Below are 22576 nucleotides of genomic sequence, written 5' to 3'. Positions count from 1 at the left end.
GACATAAGCAAATGACCAATAGGGAATCGGAAGTCCAGGTAGATTAGTTGGGGTAGGAGAAGGACGGGCGGGATGAACAGGAACCAAACAAGTCTTATGACAGTCCTGTCCCCAGCGAAGGACTTCTCCGGTCTGCCAGTCAAGCACGGGTGCATGTCTCTGGAGCCAAGGTAGACCTAGTAAGAGGGCGTGAGAGAGTCCAGGCAGAACATGAAAAGAGATGCTCTCAGAATGCAGCATTCCCACCTGCAGAGTTACGGATTCGGTGATGAGCTGGATGGGACGTGGTAAGAGGCCCCCATCCACAGCAGCGACAGATAATGGTATAGCCAGAGGTTTGGTGGGAATGCGGTATTTTTCTACCAGGGCCTGTGAAATAAGATTCCCGGCCGCTCCAGAGTCAAGTTGGGCTAGTTCGAAATAACGATTCTCCCCGCAGATAATTGAGACTGACAGCAGCAGAGATGGAGAGGATTTATTCTTGTCTAGGTCAACCTCTCTGAGCGAACCTAGACACAGGCGTTTCCCGACCTCTCCGGGCAGGTACGGATCCGGTGCTCCTTACTGCCACAGTAGAAGCAGCTCCCCTCGGCACGGCGTAAGTCCTGACGGGTTTTGACCATCTTGGTCTGGTCGACCTGCATAGGCTCAGGAGAGTGTACCTGGGGAGAAACGGAGGGAGTGACGGATTTCTGAAAAGTAGGAGCTAGACGTGGAAACCTCCTCTCACGGGTGACTTCTTTGGCACGCTTCTGGAACCGTAGGTCAATCCGGGTGGCAAGAGTTATTAGGTCATCGAGAGTGGTAGGAATGTCTCGATCGGCAAGTTCATCTTTAATACGGCCGGACAGACCCTCCCAGAAGACAGATACCAGAGCGTCGTTATCCCAGGCCAGCTCCGAGGCAAGGGTACGGAACCGTATGGCATATTGGCCCACGGTGAGACTTCCCTGATGGAGGCGTAGCAGAGATGATGCGGATGAGGTCTTCCGTCCAGGTTCGTCGAAGACTTTCCGGAAAGCCGTGAGAAAGGCAGGCAAGTCGGACACCAGGGGGTCTCCTCTCTCCCATAGAGGATTTAGCCAGGCCAGGGCCTCCCCGGTGAGATGGGACATGATGAAGGCAATTTTGGCCCGGTCGGAGTTAAACTGGTGGGACAGGAGTTCAAAGTGCAGGGTGCACTGATTTATAAAGCCCCGAGCCTGAGCGGAGTCGCCTCCGAAGCGAGGAGGTGCAGAAAGCCGGGGTCCGGGGTAGGATACCATAGTATTGGTGGGCAGCGGAGCTGCCGGATTGCGAGTCATGGCTCTGGCGGTGGTTGCTGGTGGAGCAGTCAGAGTGTCCAGGCGAGTATTGACATTCCGCAGGTGACCCAGGATGGACTCCTGTTGGGACCTCTGACGGGACAGTTCATGACACAGGTCCGAGAGTGAGGGAGCTTGGGTGCCACCGGGTTCCATGGCCAGAGCAAACTGTAACGGGCCTGGGAGGCGGAACCTCTGAGCTACTATACAAGGGGGCGGTCCTTGTAAGGGAGCGGGTGGCGACCAGGGAAGACGGGCAGGCAGTCACAGCAGGTGACCGGGACAGTCTCTGAGTGAACGGGCTGGAGGTCACGGCAAGTGACCGGGGCAGTCTCTGGATGAACGGGCAGGAGGTCACGGCAAGTGACCGGGGCAGTCTCTGGATGAACGGGCAGGAGGTCACGGCAAGTGACCGGGGCAGTCTCTGGGTAAAGGGTAGGTACGACCTGTGATGGCAGAGCCTCCAGGTAGGCTAGCAGGCAGATGGTAGATGTGTGCTCCCAGGTGAGCAAGCGAGAGTCTCTGGAATGGCAGGTGGTTACAGCACGTGACGGCGGAACCTCCAGGTAGGCTAGCAGGCAGGTAACAGGTGTGCGCTCCCAGGTGAGCGGGCAGGAGTCTCTGGAATGGCAGGTGGTCACAGCACGTGACGGCGGAGCCTCCTGGTAGGCTAGCAGGCAGGTAGCAGGTGTGCGCTCCCAGGTGAGCGGGCAGGAGTCTCTGGAATGGCAGGTGGTCACAGCACGTGACGGCGGAGCCTCCAGGTAGGCTAGCAGGCAGGTAGCAGATGTGCGCTCCCAGGTGAGCGGGCAAGCTGGTCCATAGACAGACTGACAGGAGTTGGAGGGCAGACCGTCGGACCTCAGGCTAGCAGGCAAGTAGCAGAGGAGCGCTCCCAGGTGAGCGGGCAAGCTGGTCCTTAGACAGACTGACAGGAGTCGGTAGGCAGACCGTCGGACCTCAGGCTAGCAGGTAGGTAAGCAGAATATCAGGCAGGAATCAGACAGCAAACTGGCAGGAATCTGGCAGGTAACTGGCAACGGGACCTGAGGGCTGAAGCAGAGTAGTGAACAGTGCAACAACATTGCTCGGGCACCTCCATTTTGGAGGAGGTGCCTGATATATGGTGAAGTCCTCCGGCCATTGGCCGGGGACTCCTTAGGACGGCGCGCGCGGCCCCTTTAAGAGGGAGGGAGCGCGCGCGCGCCCTAAGCACAGTGGCCGGGAAGGAGCGCGCGCTGCCAGCAGAGCGGGAGGAGGACGCCGGGCTCGGAGCAGAGGGGTGAGGGGAACAGCGTCCCTGCCTAGCAGAGGGCAGGGACGCCGGCGCTACAACAACTACAGGAATGCCTGCCACAAATAAGAATATGATGAAGAAGAAGAAGATGAAGAAGATGAAGAAGTAGAATATGAAGGATGTAAAAAAAAAGAATAATACGAAGAAGGTGAAGAAGAAGAAGATGAAGAAGGTGAAGAAGAAGTGGATGAAAAAGATGCTGAAGATGATGAAGGAGAAAGTGTGGGAGAAGTGAAAAAGAAGGTGAAGAGCATGGAAGTAGTGAAACATAAATATCTGACAAAATATAAAAATACTTAGCATAGTCAATATTTCCGTAACTCAGAACGTCTTAAAAAAAAATATTAATTCCTGCTATTCCATTTGATTGGGCTAAACCTCTATGCCTTTATTGTCTCCCCCACCTCCCCCAATACATTCTACATTATTCTTAGTTGTTTTCCTTCATGTAGAATTAACCTACAAGGAAAGAAAGGGTTTATTTTCATTCCGATATTTCTGTCCCATTGACTTGCATTGGTTTCCGGTATCGGAATCGGCGATATCCGATACTTTTTCGGTATCGGTCCGATCCAATCCGATCCGATATTTCCCGATATCGGAAGGTATCGCTCAACACTACCAATCACCGATCTTGGCTCCACATTTAAACACCGCTGTACTGATTGGTCGCGGACGCTATTTAAATATGGCGCCAAAATCGGTGATTGGTCGCAGACGATATTTAAATTTGGCGCCCAAATCGATGATTGGTCGCGGGCAGCGCCAGCGACCAATCAGCGATTTTTAACACAAATGTCCGGACCTTTCTAACACCATGCGGATACTGTGGGGACATCAGCGGCTAGCGTGTCAAGGAAGGAACGGGGAGCGGCGCTGCGGGTCGGGATACTTCTGCTGCGAGCAGTCGCTCATGTCCTGGCTTCTCGCAGCGGAAGTATGCGCACAGGCAGCGGCGCTCCCCGGTCCTCACCAATACGATTCCGCTCCCCGGTCCTCATCAATACGATTCGCTGATTGGGCGCCCTCTCCGCTCTCGACCAATCAGTGATCTTGGCGCTAAAGTTAAACACCACTCTGCTGATTGGTCGCGGCCGCTGCCCGCGACCATTCACCGATTTGGGCGCCACATTTAAATAGCGGCGGCGACCAATCACCGATCTTGCCGCCACATTTAAACACTGCTGTGCTGATTGGTCTCGGACGCCAGCCGCGACCAATCAGCGAGCTTGGTGCCAAATTTAAGCAACGCTCTGCTGATTGGTTGCGGCCGCCAGCCGACCGCGACCAATCAGCGAGATTGGCGCCTAATTTAAACAGCGCTATGATCTCCCGACGGCAAGTGTGAACGGAGGACCGAGGAGCGGCGCCACCGGTCGGGATGCTTCTGCTGCGAGCAGCCGCTCATCTCCCAGCTGCTCGCAGCGGAAGTACCCGCACAGGCAGCGCCGCTCCCTGGTCCTCACTAATACGACGCTGATTGGTTGCGGCCGCCGGCCCCGACCAATCATCGATATGGGCAGCAAATTTAAACCCCGCTCTGCTGATTGGTCGCGGTGGCCGGCCCCGACCAATCAGTGATTTTGGAGGAAAATTGAAACACCATTCTGCTGATTGGTCGCTACCGCCAGCCGCGACCAATCAGCGATTTTGGCGCAAAATTTAAACAACGCTCTGCTGATTGGTCGCGGACGCCAGCCGCGACCAATCAGCGAGATTGGTGCCAAATTTAAACAACGCTCTGCTGATTGGTCGCAGACGGCAGATGCGACCAATCAGCGAGATTGGCGCCAAATTTAAACAATGCTCTGCTAATTGGTCGCGGTCACCGGCCGCGAACAATCATTAGTATTGGAGCAAAATTTAAACCCCGCTCTGCCGATTGGTCGCGGTCGGCCACCGCGACCAATCGGCAGAGCGGGGTTTACATTTGGCGCCAAAATCGCTGATTGGTCGTGCCCGGCGGTCGCGACAAATCAGCGATTTTGGCGCCAAATGTAAGCCCCACTCTGCTGATTGGTCGCGGTGGCCGACCGCGACCAATCAGCAGTATTGGCGCCAAATTTAAACCTCGCTCTGCTGATTAGTCGCAACCACCGGCCGTGACCAATTAGCGATATTGGCGCCAAATTTAAACACCGCTTCGCTGATTGGTCGCGGTGGCCGGCCGCGACCAATCAGAGATATTGGCGCCATATTTAAACACCGCTCTGCTTATTGGTCGCGGTTACCGGTCACAAATAACCAGCATTATTGGCGACAAATTTAAACACCGCTCTGCTGATTGGTTGCGGCCGTGACCAACCACCATTATTGGCGCCAAATTTAAATACCGCTCTGCTGATTGGTCGCAACCGCCGGCCGCAAACAATCAGCATTATTGCCGCCAAATTTAAACCCTGCTCTGCTTAAGGGTCGCGTTCGCTGGCCGCAACCAATCAGCATTATTGGCGCCAAATTTAAACCCCGCTCTGCTGATTAGTCGCGACCACCGGCCGTGACCAATCTGCGATATAGGCGCCAAATTTTAACACCGCTTTGCTGATTGGTCGCGGTTGCCGACCTCGACCAATCAGCGATTTTGGCGCCAAATGTAAACACCGCTCTGCTGCTTGCGCCCGGTCGGCCGCATACCTATTCTAGAATACCCGATGCGTTAGAATCGGGCCACCATCTAGTCTATATATATAATCGTCTTATCCCGTCTGTCTGTCTGTCTTTCTGTCTGTCTGTCTGTCTTTCAGTCTGTCTGTCTGTCCTGGAAATCCCGCGTCGCTCATTGGTCCGGCAGCGGCCAATCAGCGCCTCGGGATTTCTGAAAAAAGATGGCGGCCGTTAGCGGCTCATCTGCGGGACGGAGCTAAGCGACGATGCAGCCGGGAGATGAGCGGCGCGAGGCGCTCATCTCCCGGCCGGTACCAGCAGAAGGACCTCGATCGCCGGACCCATCTGCGGGACGGAGATGCAGCCGGGAGATGACCGGCACTAGGTGCTCATCTCCCGGCCGGTAGCAGCGGAAGGACCGCCTGCGTCGCTGACCTCCATGCGGAAGGGAGGACCGGGGAGCGGCGCTGCGGGTCGGGATACTTCTGCTGCAAGCGCCCGCTCATGTCCCGGGTTCTCGCAGCGGAAGTATCCGCACAGGCAGCGCCGCTGACATCCATGCGGCTAGGGTGTGAAGGGAGGACCGGGGAGCGGCGCTGACATCCAATTCGTCGCGGCCGCTATTTAAATATGCCGCACAAATCGTTGATTGGTCGCGGTCTTGGCCCGCGACCAATCATTGATCTTGCCGCAAAAGTTAAACACTACTGTGCTGATTGGTCGCGGACGCTGCCCGCGACCAATCACCGATTGGGGCGCCACATTTAAATATCGGCCGCAACCAATCACCGATTTTGGCTACACATTAAAACACCGCTGTGCTGATTGGTCGCCGACGCTGGGCGCGACCAATCACCGATTTTGGCGCCACATTTAAATAGCATCTGCGACCAATCAGCACAGCGGAGTTTGAATGTGGAGCCAAGATCCGTGATTGGTCGCGACCGATATTTAAATGTGGCGCCCAAATCGGTGATTGGTCGCGGGCAGCGTCCGCGACCAATCAGCACAGTAGTGTTTAAATAGCGGCCGCGACCAATTGGATGTCAGCACCGCTCCCCGGTCCTCCCTTCACACCCTAGGCGCATGGATGTCAGCGGCGCTGCCTGTGCGGATACTTCCGCTGCGAGAAGCCGGGACATGAGCGGGCGCTCGCAGCAGAAGTATCCAGACCCGCAGCGCCGCTCCCCGGTCCTCCCTTGACACCCTAGCCGCTGATGTCCCCACAGTATCCGCATGGTGTTACAAAGGTCGGGACATTTGTGTTAAAAATCGCTGATTGGTCGCTGGCGCTGCCCGCGACCAATCACCGATCTTGGCGCCACATTTAAACATCGCTGTGTTGATTGGTCGCGGACGCTATTTAAATGGTGCGCCCAAATCGGTGACGGTTGCGCCCAGCGTCGGCGACCAATCAGCACAGCGGTGTTTAAATGTGGCGCCAAGATCGGTCATTGGTCACGGCCAGCGCCAGCGACCAATCAGCGATTTTTAACACAAATGTCCGGACCTTTGTAATACCATGCGGATACTCTGGGGACATCAGCGGCTAGGGTGTCAAGGGAGGACCAGGGAGCGGCGCTGCGGGTCGGGATACTTCTGCTGCAAGCGCCCGCTCCTGTCCCGGGTTCTCGCAGCGAAAGTAGCCGCACAGGCAGCGCCGCTGACATACATGCGGAAGGGAGGACCGGGGAGCGGCGCTGACATCCATGCGGCTAGGGTGTGAAGGGAGGACCGGGGAGCGGCGCTGACATCCAATTGGTCGCGGCCGCTTTTTAAATGTGCTGCACAAATCGGTGAATGGTCGCGGTCTTAGCCCGCGACCAATCACTGATCTTGCCGCAAAAGTTAAACACTACTGTGCTGATTGGTCGCGGACGCTGCCCGAGACCAATCACCGATTTGGGCGCCACATTTAAATATCGGCCGCGACCAATCATCGATCTTGACTCCACACTTAAACACCGCTGTGCTGATTGGTCGCGGATGCTATTTAAATGTGCCGCCAAAATCGGTGATTGGTCGCGGACGATATTTAAATGTGGCGCCCAAATCGGTGATTGGTCGCGGGCAGCGCCAGCGAACAATCAGCGATTTTGAACAAAAATGTCAGGACCTTTGTAACACCATGTGGATACTGTGGGGAGATCAGCGGCTAGAGTGTGAAGGGAGGACCGGGGAGCGGTGCTGCGGGTCCAGATACTTCTGCTGCCAGCGCCCGCTCATGTCCCGGCTTCTCGGAGCGGAAGTATCCGCACAGGCAGCGCCGCTGACATCCATGCGGAAGGGAGGACCGGGGAGCGGCGCTGACATCCATGCGGCTAGGGTGTGAAGGGAGGACCGGGGAGCGGCTCTGCGGGTCCTGATACTTCTGCTGCGAGCAGTCGCTCATCTCCCGGCTTCTCGGAGCGGAAGTAGCCGCACAGGCAGCCGCTCCCCGGTACTCACCAATACGATACGCTGATTGGTCGCGCCTTCCTGACGCGACAAATCAGAGATTTTAACGCTGAATTCATACACACTGTCAGCTGCTTATTAACACGGCGCGCGAGATTTAAAACCCGCTTCTATGATTGGTCGCGGACTCCGCCCGCGACCAATCACAGATTTTCACGCCAAATTTAAACACGCTCTCCGGCAAATTACCGCAACATTTCAAATATCTACGCCACCTTCAGGAGATAGCACGGCTAACTCCGCCCATGTGGTCATGTGACTCACAAAATGCTCACAACGTAATGAGCAGGTTTTCTCAGTCACACTATGCGAGGGACTTCAGTCAAACTGTGCGAGGGACTTCTGTCACACTGTGCGAGGGACTTCTGTCACACTGTGCGAGGGACTTCAGTCACACTGTGCGAGGGACTTCAGTCACACTGTGCGAGGGACTTCTGTCACACTGTGCGAGGGACTTCACTCACACTGTGCGAGGGACTTCACTCACACTGTGCGAGGGACTTCTGTCAGGTTTACTGAACACATTCTGCCAGTGACAGCGCGCTGAAGAGATACTTCTTTACGTTTCCTGTTTTATAATGGGTCGTAAGCGAAAATACGCCACGGAGGAAGACCGAAAAGCAGCAGAAGCAGCAAGACAACGACAACGTCGAGAGCAACAGACACCACAACATACTGCCGCCAGACAAGACCAGGATGCGGAAGCTTACAAAAAACGCCGGGAACAGGAGACACCGCAACACACTGCCACCAGACAAGCCCAGGATGTCGAATCTCACTAAAAACGCCGGGAACAGGAGACACCGCAACACACTGCCGCCAGACAAGCCCAGGATGCAGAATCACACCAAAAACGCCGGGAACAGGAGACACCGCAACACACTGCCGCCAGACAAGCCCAGGATGCCGAATCTCACAAAAAACGCCGGGAACAGGAGACACCGCAACACACTGCCGCCAGACAAGCCCAGGATGCGGAATCTCACCAAAAACGCCGGGAACAGGAGACACCGCAACACACTGCCGCAAGACAAGCCCAGGATGCGGAAGCTCACCAAAAACGCCGGGAACAGGAGACACTGCAACACATTGCGCCAGATAAGCCCACGATGCAGAATCTCACCAAAAACGCCGGAAACAGGAGACACCGCAACACACTGCCACCAGACAAGCCCAGGATGCGGAATCTCACCAAAAACGCCGGAAACTGGAGACACCGCAACACACTTCCGACAGACAAGCCCACGATGCAGAATCTCAACAAAAACGCTGGAAACAGGAGACACCGCAACACACTGCCACCAGACAAGCCAAGGATGCAGAATATCGCAAAAAACGACAGGAGCAGGACACACCGCAACACACTGCCGCCAGACAAGCCCAGGATGCGGAATCTCACCAAAACGCCGGGAACAGGAGACACCACAACACACTGCCAGCAGACAAGCCCAGGATGCGGAAGCTCACAGAAAAATTCGGGACCAGGAGACACCACAACACACTGCCGGCAGACAAGCCCAGGATGCGGAAGCTCACAGAAAAATTCGGCAACAGGAGACACCACGACACACTGCCGGCAGACAAGCCCAGGATGCGGAAGCTTACAGAAAACTTTGGGACCAGGAGACACCACAACACACTGCCAGCAGACAAGCCCAGGATGCGGAATCTCACAGAAAACATCGGGAACAAGAGGCACCACAACACACTGTCGCCAGACAAGCCCAGGATGCCGAATGTCACAGACAACGTCGGGAACAAGAGACACCACAACACACAGCCGCCAGACAAGCCCAGGATGCGGAATCTCAACAAAAACACCGGGAACAAGAGACACCACAACACACTGTCGACAGACAAGCCCAGGATGCGGAATCTCACAGACAACGTCAGAAACAGGAGACACCACAAGACACTGCCGCCAGACAAGCACAGGATGCGGAATCTCACAGACAACGTCGGGAATGGGAAACGCCGCAACACACTGCGGCTAGACAGGAAGACGATGCGGAATCCCATAGACAATGTCATCTGAATGAATCTCCAGAATCCAGGACAAATCGAAAACAACACGATCGACAAATTCATCAAAAACTAATGCTCTACCAACTAAGGCAAACCCAGCAGAACATTCAACAACTTGCACGTTACGTAACAGACAATGAAACTATAATTATTCAACACTACTATGGGAAGATGAATGTAGTTTGTTCAAAATGCGAATCTATGAATTTTATCGAGGAAAAACCATCTGACAATCAGTTTACTCAATGCTGCCAAAAAGGAAAAGCGATGCTACCAAGATGTCACTACTCAGATCTGTTTGAGCAGTTGATGAAAGGAACGCATGAACACAGTAGAAATTTTATGGAAAATATCAGAAGTATCAACAGTTCTCATGCGTTTGCTTCATTTGGTGCCAACATTGCACCGCCCCCTGGATTCGGACCGTATTGTTTTAAAATTCATGGCCAGATCTACCACCACACTGGAACCCTTCACCCAGAACTAGGACAACCACCAACATTTGCACAATTATACATCTTTGATCCAAATGAGACTACAGAACAAAGGATGAACCGAAAAGAAAATGAAAAGTGTAATGCAGAACTGATGAACCTAATTGCCGTACATTTACAAACAATCAGCCCATTTGCTGCCGCATATCGCATGCTAAAAGACGTTGAAGCTGAGGAGGAACAGAGAGCTATACAAAATGGGACGGAAATGCCTTCTATTATCATGGCCATTGAACAAGAACGTCAACAAGATCCCCGATGTTACAACAAACCACGTGTAAGTGAGGTGCCAATTGTTTTTCATAACGATGGTGGAGAGCCTCCTTTTCAAAGAGATATATTAGTCCATCTTAAGCCAGACAAAAACAACCCTTTCGTTCCAAAAACACAACGGATTAGCATTTTCCACAGCAACCTTGATGCTCTTCTGTATCCGCTATTCTTTCCAAGCGGTAATCAAGGGTGGCATGAAAACCTACACCAGCAAGGAACTTCAAGAAGAATTACACAACTACAGTACTACAGTTTTCTTCTGTCTGTTAAAAATTACTTCAATCCTATTTTAAACGGTGGGAAACTGACACAACAGTACTTAATAGACGCATACGTTAAAATTTAAGCAAATCGGCTCAATTTCATACGAAGGAACCAAAAACAACTTAAAGTTGAAGACTACTGCATTCTTCAAGAACATTTGCAAAAACAATCCATTCAAAAAGGAATTCCAATTGGAAAAACAGTAATTCTTCCATCGTCCTTTGAAGGTAGCCCCTGCAACATGCAACAGCGTTATCAAGATGCAATGGCAATAGTAACAAAGTATGGAAGACCTGACATTTTTTAAACAATGACCTGTAATCCTAAATGGCCGGAAATTACAGAAAATCTACCACCCTGCCAGCAAGTTGAACACAGGCCGGACTTAGTTGCACTCGTATTTCGACTAAAACTCAGCAGCCTTTTTAAAGACATCAAAAAAGGCCTTTTTGGAACAGTCGTAGCAATGGTACACGTCATAAAGTTTCAGAAACGAGGTCTCCCACATGCGCATATACTAATTATTTTAGACGCAGATTCCAAGTTTCGCACGGAGGACGAAATTGACAACATAGTGTGGGCTGAAATTCCTAACCAAGAAAAGTATCCTGAATTGTATAATATTGTAATCTGTAATATGGATCATGGCCCATGCGGTGTAGCAAATCCAAAAAGTCCATGCATGGAAAACGGAAAGTGTACAAAAGGGTTTCCAAAGCAGTTGAAACAGCACACTGTTAAAGATTTGGACGGCTACCCATCCTACCGGAGACAACTGATTGATAACATTGTACACAACAAAAAGATTATAAATAACTTATGGATAGTTCCATACAACCCGTACTTATTAAAACGCTACAACTGTCACATCAACGTTGAAATCTGCGCTTCAATAAAAAGTGTTAAATATCTTTTCAAGTACGTCTACAAGGGGCATGACAAAGCTAACGTCGAGATACAACAAAAAACAGTCAATCACGATGAATCATCACGGTTTGTTGACTCAAGATATGTCAGTGCTCCAGAAGCTGCTTGGAGAATATTTGCATTTCCAATGCATTCACAGTCCCATGCCATTATATGTTTAGCTATTCATTTACCAAATCAACAGCAGCTTTATTTCTTTGAAAATGCTCAAGTCTAAGATGTCTCCAAAAATTTAAGCACAACGTCAACATTAATGGAATGTTTTTTGCTGAACCAACGTGACGAAAACGCAAGGCAGTATTTGTATCGAGAGATTCCAGAGCATTACGTTTGGAATAAAACTTGGAAACCAAGACAACGAGGACTTACTGTTAGTGTCAAGGATGAAGAAAGATATTGCCTTCGGCTGTTACTACTGCATGTCAAAGGAGCTAGAAGTTACGAAGATTTGAAAACAGTTTTGGAGTATTGCATGATACATTTAAAGCTGCAGCTTTGGCTTTAGGACTTCTTTTGGATGATACTATGTGGATGTGTCACCCTGGCCTGGATGCCACAAAATGTATTAAAGCTGTGTCTGAGAGCAAGGGGGAGGTTCTCTAGTCAGGGGAACATTAGCATGCAGTACCTCCTGTCTCAGGCCAGTAGGGGGAGCAGGCTGCCCCTATAAAAGCTGGTGCTGGGGGCAGGGTTAGGGAGAACTTGAAGGCCTGTCTCAGGACTGAGACTTGTCCCAGAGCAGAGCAGGGACAGACAGTTTTGTATTGCACCTAAGAGGAAGTGTGGCAGGAGGAGAGCCACAAGCCAGAGACAAGAGGCGAAGAGAGCCTGTCTTGGCAGATAAAAGGCTTACTTTACCAGACTTTGGTGTCTGAGGCTGGGAGGATTCTACATCCTCCAGCAGATAACCAGTCCGCAAGGGACTGTATATTCCTTGGCCTAAGAAGCCTGGAGGCCCTGCCACAACCGAAGGGACCAGTAAAGCCGTACAAGGCTGGGAGCAGAAAGGAACCCACGTCGCAGGCCATACAGGCGAGAATACACGGAAAGCTCGGAAACGTGGGCTGTTACCCTATAACGAGGAGATAGCCAGAAGGAGCGCAGAAAGCATGGTAGGCCTACACCCTCACCCTGACCAGGGCCAATTTCCCCGTTGCTCTCAGACATCCAGGTCCCCTCTGAGCTGGGACTGTTTGTGGGTCAATTTACCTGTTCTAGTAAAGACCCTGGACAGCAACCTGTTGTTGTCTGCGTGCTCCTTGCTCCTCCAGCACTATCAGCACTGGGACTCCCACTACCATCACTCCCACCATCCATTATACTGCCCTGGGGCCGCACTCTTCCCGTGGGGAGTCACACTACCCCAGCTGCACACATCATCAGCCCCAGCGGTCTGCATGCAGCGGCGGTTCTTAATAACCGCAATCCACGGGTGGCGTAGTCGGACATTATCAGCAGAACGTAGCAGACTACCATTGGCCTGACCACCCTGAGCCACGGAACCGGATCGCCACTACTACCCCCATCGTTCCCCCACTGCCCGGATCCGAGTGCCCCACGGCCCAGGGAGTGAGTCAGCTTTGGCGTAGTCGGCAGGATTTCGTGCCCGCAACCACCGGGTACTGCGTGCCTGAAAAAGACTTTTGTAACTTACCTGTGGCGAAGTTTCCCACCGTCCGGAGTCGTTTCCCGCCATCCGGAGCCGATTCCCGCCATCAGACGCCCTCTTGGACCGTTTCCCGCCGTCTTCTGCCGTCTTCCCGCCATCCGCAGCTGCTTCCCGCCATCGGACGCCATCTTCAGGATGCTGAGCAGGAAGAAGAGGGGCGTGGACGCCGAAAGCGCTCGATACCCGAAGCTCCGCCCCACGCACCGACGCTGCGCAAGGTCCTGGAAGGGAGAGAGAGCGACGCTGACGTCATCAGGACGCGACGCAAGGTCCTCGTCCAGAGCAGCAGCAACGTAGCCGCGGCCTACAGAAGAGGATCGTCGGAAGGTAGGCAGCGCTTAACTAGGGGGGAGGAAGATGTCAGACACAGAGGCACCCACTACCACCAACGCAGCTGCAACAGCGGTGATGCCCTTTTCCCTGCCCTACATCCCTGGAGCGGCCTGGCTGCCCAAGTACTCAGGGGAGCCCCATGCCCTAACTGACTTTAAGGAAAGGCTGTACAGTTTGTTCCAAGTCTACCCCCTGACAGAGGAACAGAAGGTCAGCATACTGATGGGGCAGTTAACTGGCGCAGCCCAAAGGGAGGTAAAATCTTGGCCCACTGAGGAGAAAAGGACTGTGAAGGGTATTCTGGCCCGGCTGCGGGGTACCTTTGACACACGTACCTCAGCTGAGATTAAAATGAGGTTCTATGGATGTAAGCAGCGGGCACAGGACAGCATCAGAGACTATGCCCTAAATCTGCAGGAAACCTTGAGGGCTATTCAACAAACTGACCCTGGCAGTGTGCAGGAAACGGATAAGCTGCTAACAGAACAATTCATAGAATGTCTGCTGTCTAGCGCCCACAGGGCCCAACTGCGCCTCATGTTCTTTCAGAACCCCAACCTGACCTTTGCCCAAATTAAGGACAGGGCTATAAGGGTGCTCCGTGAATCTGCAACCAGTGGCGCTATAAACCCCCGGTGCCCTGCTCTCACCTACCACCAGGAGGGGGTGCCCTCCTCCATGGACCCCGTGGGGGCTGATGCACAGGCCCTGAACCAAGCCCCGTCGAAAGACCTGCACCACCAAGTCCAGGAGCTGACCAGGAGCGTCGCGGCGTTGACCAGGACCGTTCAGGCGTTGCAAGTGGACCAGTCAAGACCCATCGAGCTGGCTTCAAGTCCGGAGGATGTCCCATGGCGTCGGCAGAGGAGAATCCCGTCGTTCCGAGGGAGGCCCACAGACCGCTACGCAGAGGATGGACAGCCCATTTGCCGTCGATGCAACCAGCCCGGACACATTTCCAGGTACTGTAATTTAAACGGGTCCAACCTGGGCCAGAGGGCCAATCCCCAGGCATAAGATCACCAGGCCCTTATAATTGGCGTGATAAGTACGTTGGGGGGCGCCCGGTTTTACTCGTGGTGCTGGACGGTATCCCCATGAGCGCCTTGCTGGATACTGGGTCACAAGTAACCACTATCCCTTATGTACTTTTTAAGCAGTATTGGACTGATGCTGATATCACACGGTATCCAGACAGTAACTTGAGCATCATCGCCAGTAATGGCTTACCCGTGCCGCAGATGGGGTTCAAGGAGATGACCATTAAAATTGGTAAAGTTGAACGGCCGGCACAGGGAGTAATTATTGTGGACATTGACCGACGTGAAAGTCACCCTAAAATAACTGTGGGTACTAACGTAATTGAAAATTGTCTTTCAGAGGTAATTGTAATTCTACAACAGGTGGCGGTGAATGCTAGTTCCAGCCAACAGAGAGTCCTCAACAAGGAGATAAAAGCCCTGATGAGACGGCAGCAGGTAGAACTGTCTGGTGGTGAGATCGGTAGCGTAAGACTGAGTGACCCATTCCCCATTTCCATGCCTCCCAAAAGTGAAATGATGATCTGGTGTCGAACTGCAATCGGGTTTAGAGGTAGAGACTACCAAGCCATGGTAGAACCCGTGTACTCAGACAGCAGGCCCACCATTTTGACAGCCCGGGGGGTGGTTGATGTCCGTCATGGGAGGGTGCCCGTCCACATCCTCAACATTGGGGAGAGGGAGGTACACTTACCCAGGTACGCTACACTCGCCAAGCTGTTTGTGGTCGAACACAAAGCTATCAGGGCCGTGGAACCCTTGCCTCCATCTCCTCAGGCGGAGGGTAATGGCTCCCAGAAACAAAAGGAGGACTGGTGCCAGAAACTCCATGTGGGTGCTGACTCCACTCCCCTGCACCAAAAACAAGGAGTCTACCGGGTGGTACAGGAGTACGAGAGAGTCTTTAGTAAGCACCCGCTAGACTTCGGCAGAGTAAAGGGGATAGAACACCACATCCCCACAGGGAGCCACCCACCAATAAAAGAGAGACACAGGCCTGTACCCCCTGCACATTATCAGAACGTCAAGGGCATGCTAAGAGAAATGAAAGAAGCTGGGGTCATTAGAGACAGCTGTAGCCCCTGGGCAGCCCCCTTGGTTCTGGTGAAAAAGAAAGACGGCACCATGAGAATGTGCGTCGACTATAGACAAATCAACCGTATCACCCACAAAGACGCATATCCGCTGCCTAGAATAGAGGAGTCTTTAGCCGCACTAAAATCAGCTAACTTCTTTTCTACTTTGGACTTTACTAGCGGGTACTGGCAGGTTCCTGTGGCAGAGGCTGACAAGGAGAAGACCGCCTTCACCACTCCGATGGTACTGAGCGAGTTCAACTGTATGCCTTTCGGGCTCTGCAACGCACCAGGGACCTTCCAGCGGCTGATGGAATGCTGTCTAGGGCACCGAAACATCGAGACGGTCCTCCTTTACCTGGACGACGTGATCGTCTATTCGAAGACCTACGAGGACCATCTCAAACACCTGGCTGAGGTGTTCGAAGCCCTGGCAGGCTATGGCCTGAAGGTGAAACCATCGAAGTGTCACCTGCTGAAACCAAAGGTCCAGTACCTAGGGCACGTGGTAAGTGCGGAAGGAGTAGCCCCCGACCCTGACAAGGTCACGGCAATCAAGAGCTGGCCAAGCCCCTCGAACATCAAAGAGGTGAGACAGTTCCTCGGGTTGGTAGGCTACTACCGAAGGTTCATCCCCGGGTTCACTAAGATGGCAGCTCCTATGCAGGACCTCCTGATCGGACAGTCTAAGTCCCGAAGTCAAAAGCCACCCTTCAAGTGGGATAAACTGGAAGAGGAGTCCTTCCGCCAGCTAAAGATGGCCCTCACGGGGGATGAGATCCTGGCCTACCCTGATTACGGCCAGCCTTTCATTCTCCACACAGACGCCAGTAATGTGGGACTGGGAGCCGTACTGTCCCAAAACCAACAGGGCAGAGAACGGGTGATCGCATACGCCAGTCGGAAGCTGAGGCCCACCGAGAGGAACCCGGAGAATTACAGCTCCTTCAAGCTAGAATTCTTGGCGGTGGTGTGGGCCGTGACGGAACGCTTCAAGCATTACCTGGCCTCCGCAAAGTTCACCGTGTACACGGACAACAACCCGTTGACACACCTGGACAATGCAAGACTGGGTGCCCTGGAACAGCGGTGGATGGCCCGTCTCTCCAACTATGACTTCGTGATCAAGTACCGGGCAGGCAAAACCAATGCCAACGCGGACGCCCTATCAAGAATGCCTCACTTACCTAAAGGTGATGAAGACCCAGAAGAGCTGGAGGAGGTAGAACTCCCCGTGTTTCACCGGTATGGAGCCGCTCAATACTCCCACCGCGTGAAGGAGGAGGATCTAACAACCGTGATGATCAATCCCCTACCTCACCACAGCTGGGCCAAGACCCAAGATAGTGACCCTGCCATCCGCCTGGTGAAAGATCTGCTGACCCAGGAAGACGCCCGCATGGATCCGGATGCTCCAGAGGAAGCCAAGCAGCTGTGGAAGGAGAAGAGCAAGCTGTTCCTCTACGAAGGCAAGTTGTGCAGAAGGATTGTCAACCACCGGACGCACGAGCTGACCTGGCAAGTCGTGGTTCCAAGGCGGGATGCAGCTATGGTCCTGGGGGCTTACCATGACAGAGCGGGGCACTTCGGTTGGAAGAAACTGGAGTTCCTGCTAAGAGGAAGGTTCTTTTGGGTCGGCATGAGAGGAGCTGTAGAAAAGTGGTGCAGAGACTGTGGCCCTTGTCACCTAAGGAGGAAGGACCGCACCAGCCAGAAGACACCCTTGAGGCCCATCGTCACCACGCAGCCTCTTGAGCTGGTAGCTCTAGACCACGTCAAGTTGGCTCCAAGCCGGTCAGGGTACATCTACGCCCTGACAATCGTGGACCACTATTCCCGTTTTCTCGTGGTGGTCCCGGTAAAGGTCTTGACAGCCCAAACAGCGGCCAGAGCCTTCCAGCAATACTTCTGCCGTCCACATGGGTATCCGGAACAGGTCCTGACAGACCAGGGTCCAGCGTTCGAGGCTGAAATCTTCCAGGAGTTCTGCAACCTCTATGGCTGTAAGAAGATTCGGACAACGCCTTACCACCCCCAAACCAACGGGATGTGTGAGAAAATGAACAATATAGTCATTGACCTCCTGAAGACGTTGCCCCTGGAGGAACGCAGCCTGTGGCCAGAAAAACTGCCGGACCTGATAGACCTATACAACAATATCCCGGTGAATGCTACAAACTGCACCCCGGCTTACCTGATGTGAGCCAGACCAGGTAAGCTGCCCGTAGACCTGGAGATGGGAGTCCTAATACCTGAGGACACCTCCCCGGATGCGGACTGGGATACGGAAAGGCAACTGCAGTACAAGAAGGTACAGGAGAGTGTGGAGAAGAGCCTGGCCCAGGTGAGAGAGAGGCAAGAAAAACTCTTCAACCAACACGCCCCTGCTGGTCCCCTAGAACCTGGTGAGCAAGTCCTAAAGAGAAAAAGAAGGCTACATAAGTTGGACGACCAGTGGGAAAGGGAACCCTACACCGTACTGCAGTCTGACCACGACAACCCAAAGGTGTGCGTAATCACCAAGGATGGAGGAGAAGCCACTAGTGTCGTCTCCAGAGACCACCTCAAAAGGTGCCCCGAGCAACTCCGTAGTGCAGAAGAGGATCAGAGTGACCTTGAACCCGCAGAGGACAAGGAAGAAATGATCAGCACCGTTCTCGGAGAGTTCCCTCAGTCCTGGACTCGCATAAATGATGCCATAGTGGTACCCGTCCTGCATTTCCTGCAACCTGCACTGCAACAACCAACACCAGAGCCGGAAGGTGAAGAGGAGCAAGCGGTTCCAGAGGCAGAAGAGCCTGTACCAGCAGCCCAGGAGAGTCAACCCTCTGCTGACAGTGAGCCTGCCATGCCTGCGGTAAGCCAAAGGACCCGCAGACAGCTGCCTGCCCTACCTGTACACCCAGCTGGTAGGTGCACCCCTAACGCTAGTGGGGAAAGCCAAGTCAGTCCACCACCAGACAGTGGGTTAAGGAGATCAACCAGGAGCACAAAAGGGCAGATACCCGCTCGCTGGAGAATATAAAGTGTACTAAAATTGTAAATAACCCTGTTGCCAAATGTTGAAATGTTTGCAAAGTTACATGCATGTTTGGTAATTCTGTGTTTCAGTTTCTTGCAGCTACCGTAAGGACTCAAAGGTTATGGACTTTTTATAGCCGGGACCTTGTATGGACTGCGTTCGGAGCCTAACCCAGGAATGAACTAAGACTGTAAAGGACTTGGGGTAGGACAGACCCCCACCTGGTTAAGGCTCCCCGTTGTTTTGGTGATATGGACACCCGGTCACAGGCCACACTGTGACCTTAAGAACTCAATCTGTGCGTCATCTGTCTGTTATTGTTTTATGGTTATGCATATTGTCTTTGTTTACTGTTTAGTCCCGGAGTACTAAATTTCACTAGGGGGGAATGTGTCACCCTGGCCTGGATGCCACAAAATGTATTAAAGCTGTGTCTGAGAGCAAGGGGGAGGTTCTCTAGTCAGGGGAACATTAGCATGCAGTACCTCCTGTCTCAGGCCAGTAGGGGGAGCAGGCTGCCCCTATAAAAGCTGGTGCTGGGGGCAGGGTTAGGGAGAACTTGAAGGCCTGTCTCAGGACTGAGACTTGTCCCAGAGCAGAGCAGGGACAGACAGTTTTGTATTGCACCTAAGAGGAAGTGTGGCAGGAGGAGAGCCACAAGCCAGAGACAAGAGGCGAAGAGAGCCTGTCTTGGCAGATAAAAGACTTAATTTACCAGACTTTGGTGTCTGAGGCTGGGAGGATTCTACATCCTCCAGCAGATAACCAGTCCGCAAGGGACTGTATATTCCTTGGCCTAAGAAGCCTGGAGGCCCTGCCACAACCGAAGGGACCAGTAAAGCCGTACAAGGCTGGGAGCAGAAAGGAACCCACGTCGCAGGCCATACAGGCGAGAATACACGGAAAGCTCGGAAACGTGGGCTGTTACCCTATAACGAGGAGATAGCCAGAAGGAGCGCAGAAAGCACGGTAGGCCTACACCCTCACCCTGACCAGGGCCAATTTCCCCGTTGCTCTCAGACATCCAGGTCCCCTCCTAGCTGGGACTGTTTGTGGGTCAGTTTACCTGTTCTAGTAAAGAACCTGGACAGCAACCTGTTGTCTGCGTGCTCCTTGCTCCTCCAGCACTATCAGCACTGGGACTCCCACTACCATCACTCCCACCATCCATTATACTGCCCTGGGGCCGCACTCTTCCCGTGGGGAGTCACACTACCCCAGCTGCACACATCATCAGCCACAGCGGTCTGTATGCAGCGGCGGTTCTTAATAACCGCAATCCACGGGTGGCGTAGTCGGACATTATCAGCAGAACGTAGCAGACTACCATTGGCCTGACCACCCTGAGCCACGGAACCGGGTCGCCACTACTACCCCCATCGTTCCCCCACTGCCCGGATCCGAGTGCCCCACGGCCCAGGGGGTGAGTCATGGACACTTACTTTAGAAGACGCAGTTACCCTACATATGCCTAAGAAACTTCGTGAATTGTTTGCCTACATTTGTGTCTTTGGACCGCCTACAAATCCGGCTCAACTTTGGAAAAATTTCAAAGAACATATAATTGAAGATTACTGCTTACGTCTTCACAACAAAAGTGGAAATTGTCACAATTGCAAATCTTATGCCATGCAAGATGTCCAAAATATCCTACTACTGCATGGAAAAACGTTTTCAGACTTTAATTTTCCACAGCCTGCAAGTCAAGTTGCACAAATTCAAGAGTATGACGAAGCTTATGAATTATTGTTGGCAACAGAGAAGAAAAACTCCTTAAATGAAGAACAACGGATTGCATATGACACTATTGTGAGCGCTGTAGAAAACCAAGCCGATCCAACGCCAAAATGTTTCTTTATTTACGGTCCTGGAGGCAGCGGTAAAACATACCTCTATGAAGTTTTAATGCATCACGTTAGAGGGTTAGGAAAAGTCGTATTGCCATCGGCTACAACAGGTATTGCAGCAAACCTTTTAAGAGGAGGTCGCACTATGCATTCACTCTTTGGGATACCAGTTCCGGTCAATGAAATCTCCGTTTCCAGAATCAAACAAGACACATTTGCAGGAAAACAGTTGAACAGTGCAAATCTTTTGATACTTGATGAGTGCACCATGGCACCCAAATATGCTTTGAGCTTAATTTACAGACTTCTGCGTGAAGTTATGACTACAAATATTGCTGAAAAAAATGAAATCAGTGATCTTGCCGCAAAATTTAAACACCGCTGTGCTGATTGGTCGCGGACGCCTGTACCCGGGCCTTAGCCTTGGGGATGTCGCGGTGTTCGGCTCACGGGCCCGTACCCTGGGGTCACTCTTTAAAAGGGTGGATAATTGTTAATTTTACGAAAGTTCGTGACGCCACCTGTGGTTTCTGGTGAGAAGCACCAGCGCTGCAGCAGTCCACTGAGGCTGGTGATAAGGCAGCTCGATGGTATAGATCCCCACAGGTGGAGCTAGGCCTCAGGGCAGCGTATGCAAGGGGGAATACAGGACAGGCGAGACCCAGCCGGGTCAGAGCAAGAACGGGGACGGACACGGTAGTCACTTCAGTAACTTTTACTGATGGAAATTCAGGCACATCCCGGAGCACTGTAGAGTGAAGGGTGCATGTCAGGATCCTCCCCAATGAGCGGGTGTAGGGCCTCCTGTTTCTTGCCTCTGCGTAGTAAGTTTCTGACCTGCCTGGAGCTAGGCCTAACTTTGTCTCTGTCCTGCACTGGCTGATCTTGTGGTAGGGCCTTTTCTTGGAGTACACACTCCTCAGCTTGCGGGGCCTATGTGTCTCCCGGCTCTGTTATGTATCAGCACTTTAGCGATCCTGGGACCTGTAGTTCTCCAGGGATTCTGGTTATGCCTTACTGGGTCATAGAGATCCCGGTAAGCTCGGACCCGGTGTCCGGTAAATGCTTTGGGGTGAGCTAGTTAAGCTCCTCCGCCCCCAATGTACTAACTCTCCACTCGCCTTCAGCCTACTCGGGCCCTCACTAGGCTATACACACTAACGGCAGCTTGCCGCGCTTCACCGATCTTATGGCGCCGGCACACCTAAAGCTCACTATCCTGAGCTACAACTGAGTCTGGACTGTGCTCCACTGCAGACTGACCTCTCTCAGGCTTCTCTACTGCAGGAACTCTCTCAACAGACTGGGCTCGACTCTGTATTCAGATGTATACTAACTGAACTCTCCAGAGGAACTGAACTGCCTGGCTCCACCTTCCCTATTTATATCCCTAACGGGCTCCCTCTGCTGGTCTGAGGTGGAAGGTGGAGATGTGTGAATGTTTATGGGGGCCTCTTGTGGAGGAATCCATTCATGCACACTTCTAGGATCTGTGATACCAAGCACAGCTGGGCATCACACATTAATCACTTCAAGTGCAGCATAGAATCATAGAATGATAGAATGTTAGAGTTGGAGGGGACCTCCAGGTTCACCATGTCCAACCCCCTGCTCAATGCAGGATTCACTAATCCATCTCAGACAGATGTCTGTCCAGCCTCTGTTTGAAGACGTCCATCGAAGGAGAACTCACCACCTTACTTGCCATACTTGCCAACTATCCCAATTTTGAAAAACCATGCCCAAAAGTGATCACTTTGGGTGGATTCTTGGGATGTCCTGAATTTTGAATTCCAGATATTGCTATCGGTGAATATGGTCGGTTGCATTTTCTAGGTGGCCAGCATCACCACCCTACAGATAGAGAACACTGTTCTGCACCACCTTTCATTTTCAGAATCGGTGGGGGTCTCAGAGCTTGGTGCCCCTGATCAAAAAGTGATA

Source organism: Phyllobates terribilis, unplaced genomic scaffold, assembly GCF_046119375.1.
Source record: "Phyllobates terribilis strain yellow unplaced genomic scaffold, ASM4611937v1 Scaffold_9__5_contigs__length_417890890, whole genome shotgun sequence".
Classification (NCBI taxonomy): domain Eukaryota; kingdom Metazoa; phylum Chordata; class Amphibia; order Anura; family Dendrobatidae; genus Phyllobates; species Phyllobates terribilis.
Note: the sequence above shows the minus strand (reverse complement) of the source record.